Source organism: Gossypium raimondii, chromosome 7 (genome assembly GCF_025698545.1).
Source record: "Gossypium raimondii isolate GPD5lz chromosome 7, ASM2569854v1, whole genome shotgun sequence".
In the NCBI taxonomy this organism is placed as follows: domain Eukaryota; kingdom Viridiplantae; phylum Streptophyta; class Magnoliopsida; order Malvales; family Malvaceae; genus Gossypium; species Gossypium raimondii.
This window is the reverse complement of record NC_068571.1, coordinates 3,450,433-3,456,432: the sequence shown is the minus strand read 5'-3', so window position 1 is coordinate 3,456,432 and position 6,000 is coordinate 3,450,433.

Below are 6,000 nucleotides of genomic sequence, written 5' to 3'. Positions count from 1 at the left end.
AAATGGGGATAAATCTCAAAATTATACCTAAACTTTGATTTAATGTGCAATTGTATACATTAACTTTAATTTGGTGCAATTATGCACATGAAACTCTAATTGTGGTTCAAATATATATTTGAAACTTTAACTTTGATTTAATCATATACATTTAAAGAAATAAATATATCAATTTATTTTATATTGATAAATATGTTTGTTATGTTATATCAGTAATTATATTAATAATTTACAAGAATTGAATCAAATCAAAATTTTATATATAAAATTGTACAAAATCGAGTTCATGTATACGATTACACATTAAACTTTATTTCATATATAATTTTGAGATTTATCCCTTAAAAATTAAAGTTATAGTTTATTTGATATCAATAAAATAAAGAATGTAATTATATCATAGTAATCCAAAAATGGGTATTGTGGGTAGCTACCTTTGGAGTTGGTAAAAATCTCAGTTTGAATATTAAATACAGAAAGTTAGAAGAAGCAGCCAACAAAATGGGTGCTTTCTAAATTAAGACAATGTCTGAAAGCAAGGTTGATAAAACAACAGAAAAAATCAGGAAAGGCAATCTCAAAAGTTGAGAAAACAAAGTCCACATTCTCAACTTCATGGTTTGACTTTCAATTATGGCCTGAAATTGGAGAATTTTAGTGGTGTTTAATTTGTGTTTTAAGGTTTACTCAGATCAAACTTTATAGAATAAATTTAGTTTTTATTGTGAATAAATATAATTTGATTGTTTAGATTTTAATGTTGATTTGATAAAAATTTCATGTCGTGGTCTGTTGTCTGCTGGTTAGGTGTGTCGTGGTCTGTTGTCTGCTGGTTAGGTGTTCACTTTCTCAGGATTAGCTTGGTTTCGAATATCAATATTAACATTTTCAATAATATGTCGAATATCTAAATATGTAAAAATCTGAATCTATTAAAACTAAAATTTTAAAAATAATCTAAAATAAAAAAATATTTAAATCTATAATGTCATAGTTATATATAAAGCTACATATCATTAATTATTGAGTGATGAATGATAAATTGATATTCAAATTAAACAATCGTATCTCTTGGTTCATTCATTGTCTCTATTCACTCATGTCTATTAATTTTTCAATAAATCTCTTCATTCATTTCCTCTCCTCTATATAAAGCCAAGTTAGGAGATTTGAAAAAGATATCATCAAAAAATTATTAATATAAAAAATTCCTTCTAAATTCGTTTATCCTGGTAATAGAAAAAGGCAAGATTGTGTTCGATTGATCACTGTTGTTGTGCTACTATTGTGATAGTTTGTTGTTGTATCCTGGGAGACAGACGTCCAACGTTACTCAAAGCACTGAGGAGGGGTTGAATCTGTCTTAAGGAAACTGTTTATACAGGCCTCAACAAAATTCTTCTTCTAATTTTTAACTTTGCCCGATTACTGGTATTCTGTTGTGTTACTGCTACTGCATTGTATTGCATTATCATTGTTACTGACATATTAATACTACATACGATATTAGATTTTCTTACATATAATACTAATTGTGTGTGTCTATATATATATTGGTTTAGTCACAAGTGTCATAGCCTATTTTACGGTCTAAAACTAGTCTTGTTTGAGCTAGGGTGGTAGTATTCAGGTAAAGCCCTCCCAACAATGACGATTCTAAGCTTCAAACTTTATTCAAATGCTTGAAAAAAAAAATCCACTTTCACTTATAAAAAAAAAAAGAATACACATTATAATATTATAATCCTAATTGTATATGCTATAATCTACCATAAATTTATTTACACATTTAAAGTTTAGGTTGTATTTCATTAACAAAAGAATACATATTATAATATCATAATTGTATAATTATTATACATTATAATTTAAATATATATAACAATTTATATATTATATGTTTTTAAACGTGTATGCATATTATTTTATAATATAATATGTAATAAAAATAATTATGTTACGTTATAAAATAAATTTATATTATAATATTTATTTTAATTATATAAACATAAATATTTATTTTTAAATTAATTTAATAATAAAATGGATAATGATAAATTTAGGGTTTTGAACAATTCAATTTTTTATTCAATCAAGTTTACGAATACAAAAGAATTAAGATTAAAAAGGTTTAATGATAAATTTAGCTATTAATGTTTACATGTTTTGTCAAAATGGCCCTAATTGTATTTTCTTTATCCTTTTTGGCCATCAACCTTTGTTCTTTTTTTCAATCTGCTTTTCTAATAGATTTGATAAAAGTACCGTTAAAAGGTTAACGTGGATGATGTGGAATTTCATATGTGGAATATTTTAATGAGATATAATTTATTATTTAAATAACCCAATAAGATAGTTACATGCTAAAAATAATAAAATAAATAAATAATACATTAAATTAAAAATAACTCTTAATTTAAAGAAAATAAACATAATTATCTAAAAGAATTAACTCAATAGAAAAATTCTCAATAAACAAACATATGAAAGATTAGAACTTTTTGAAAGAAAAGAAAGATTGAAACATTGAATTTATTCATTAAATCAATTAAAAATATAGTTTCAAAAAAAATCAAATGTTGATGAGCAAAAAAGCTCAAAAATACAATTAGAGCCATTTTGACAAAACATGCAAAAAAAAGATGTTAAGAATATATGTTTTTGGGATAAAAATTAAAAATATTCAAAATAATTACTTGATAATATTATTAATTATTATATTTAATTTTGAAATATATTTTAAATATGTATTTTTATAGGTTATTTATTAATTTGTGTAAATTATAATCAAAGTTTAAGAGAGATATTAATGGTTCTTTTCATATATAAAAGACTTTGGGTTCAAATCTTGTTAGAACTATCCATCAGTCGGGTCACCCAGTCTAACCCAAAGGCCTACTAGAAAAGTGGGACGATTTGGGAAAAAATATAGGCCTGAAAAATGGGCTTGGGCAAAGAAGAAATGGGCTAGGCCTCAGGTAAAGCTTTTTTTGGCCTGGGCTATAACATCCCAAAAATCGGCTTAGAAGAAATCGTGTTTTGGAACCCAAAAGAGGTCATCCCTCGATTTGAGTTTAGACTTTGGAAATTCTTGACAAGTAAATTGGTTTGGTTCAGTGGTCAACTGTTCTGGGTATGTGTGTAAGGTTTCGAGTTTGAATCTTCCGTTTCTTTGTTTCACATGGTTTCAGATTTTTTATTTTTAACGTTTCCTTTTTCTTACTTCTGCGTTGATTCGATTTCACCGTTTCAAGTTCCTTTTGTTTTGTGCTATGTTACGTTACGTTGATTCTGTACGGGGTCTGACTTCTCCTTTTAGTTCAATTTTATGGCTGGTAAGTTTTATTTAAGTTCTGGTGTCGAAAGTTCTTCGACATAACTTTGCTTTTAGAATGTTATTTTGAGCGATTTGACTGTGAGTTAACTATTTGTTGAACGATTGCTTGTCGTTTAGGGATGGGAATTCATCCTTGTTGCTCCTGCATCGAGTCTGTATTAGGTGGGTGACGAAATCCCTCTTTTTCTTTGTTTTTAGTCGTCGAAAAATGTGGCTATCGACGCCACACAACCAGGGACATGGGTGTGTGCCCAGGCCATGTGCGCCACACGGCCGTGTAACTCACTATTCATCGAATTGGGGCCACATGAGCAAGGCACTCGGGCGTGTGTCCAGGCCGTGTGTGGCCATATTAGTGCAGGGTTCACACGGGCAACAGGCACGAGTGTGTGTCTAGTCCGTGTAATTCATTGTTTGTGACTTAGGACCACACGGCCAGGGGCATGAGCGTGTGGCCAAGTCGTGTAAGTCACACGGCAAAAACATGGACGCTTGTCTAGGCTGTATAACTCATTGTTTATGTTTTAGAACCACACGGGTAGAGGACAAGAGTGTGTGCTCAGGCTGTGTGAGCCACACGGGCAAGGACATGGGCGTGTGCTCAGGCTGTGTGAGCCACGCGAGCAAGGACATGGGCGTGTGCCCATGCCGTGTGAGCCACATGGACAAGGACATGGGCATGTGTCTAGGCCGTACAGCATATGAATAGGATTCGAATCTTATTTTTGAGGCTGTGGGTGTTGCCCAGCACGAGCACTGACCTCCACAATGTATTTATGATCTGAATTTGATTGTATGATCCGAATCATTTTTTTTTCGTATTTTATTTTTTGTAACTTTTCGATCACTTTTTTTTGGGAATTATTTTTTTATACTCTAAAATAGTGCCAAGAAATAGTATGTAAAATTTCAGATCGTTTGAAAATCGTTTAGCCATTGAAAAATATTTTTTTTCTGAAAATTGTTAGGGTAAAAATTGTTTTGAGGTTAATTTTTAGAAATCAGTTTATAAAAATAACACCTAAAATGCCCAATTCTGATACCAAATGATAAAGGATGAGACGGATAAACGTAGAAGCGGATCGTAAAGTTTGTCAAAGTTGCGGATTTGACTTAGGGCTCTAAACATTTAGAAAGAAACTTGGATTTTGACACAAACTTGAAACGAAATTAAATCCAAGTCAAATAAAATAATTAAAATAACTAAAATAAAATAATAAATTAAATATTAGAATAATAAGGAAGCAAATAAAAAAGATAAATGGAAAGATAGAACGTGGCGTGTAGAAGTCCTCAGAAGCTTTGGAAACATGAAGAATCCACAACCCCCTTCAAGTGGCTCTAGTTTTCCCTCCAAGATAGAAATATTGGCAAGAAAAAGTTTGAAGATGATCCCCACAATCTAAAAAGATTGTTAAAACTCTTCTAAAAGGAAATCAAGAAAATTCTTGAAAAGAAAATCTAGAGAGAATTTATTAACTCAAAAGAGAAATAAAATAATAATAAATTGTCGAATTGTGTACAAAGCAAAGGCCTATATATAGGCTAGCTAAATAAATCTAAATAAAACTCTTAAGTATACTAGAACTCCAATTTAATTTAAACCAGTAGTAGTTTTAAACTAAACTTTCTTGTTAACATAAAACTCTTAAAAAACTTAAAATACTTAATAATTATAAAAAAATCAGAATAAATAATAATAAGAGCTGATAAATAAAGTATTGGGCTCATGTATAATAAAAATTAAGCCTAAAACTCGAACCTAATATGAAACGTCTAGGCTTGTGGGATCAATTGGGGTTGAAGTGAAATGCCTAACTTAGCATTTTCCACATGGGCGTGTCATCATAGATTGAAAGTTTAGACCCACGAACAAAATTAGTCTCTTCTAATTCATCATTACTCCATATTTCATCGTCTTGACACTTCAACTCTTTTTCTCGAATTTTTTTCGTGATAAAGTCTTGAACAACTAAGTTGAGTTTTGACTTTATTTGTTTGGATTTGGATCTCGCAATTGAGCCTTGAGGGAAACTAAGCTCATCTCTATTATGGCTTTTGAACTCGGTTGAGTTGCTCGTATCAGAAACATTTATTATATATATATTAAAAATGATATAAAAAATTTAATACAGGCGGGCTGAGTCGGTTTATCTGGATTGAAGTTAGACAAAATTTTAGACTTATTTTTCAAGCCAAATCGGGATCGGACCTATCAAACGAACTTAAAATTTTATCAGGGTCCCACCCATGAACAAATCTAAATCTTATTAAAAAAATTAAATATTCTGTAATCAAATTTAGATATCTAAATTTATTAATCTACTCTAAAATCCACAATAAATAATAAATTTAACATCTAAATTCGTAAAATTTGAAAGTTTAGAAGACTAGGTCTTTGCCTTAGCGGTTTATGCATGGCCAATGGTGATGGTACGTCTTTGCTTACGTTTATAATATCAGTCGCCACCTTGTTATTAAAATAAGATATTTGTTCATAAAATAAAATCCCCTTCTTCATTTTCTCAAAATCTAAATTTGAAGAGACAAATACAACTAAGTTTAATAATATATAAATTCAGGGTTTAATAATATATATAGCAAAATTGATAAAATTTACGAGTCGTTTAAATCAAGTATTATGAAATTCGATAATTTCTAAA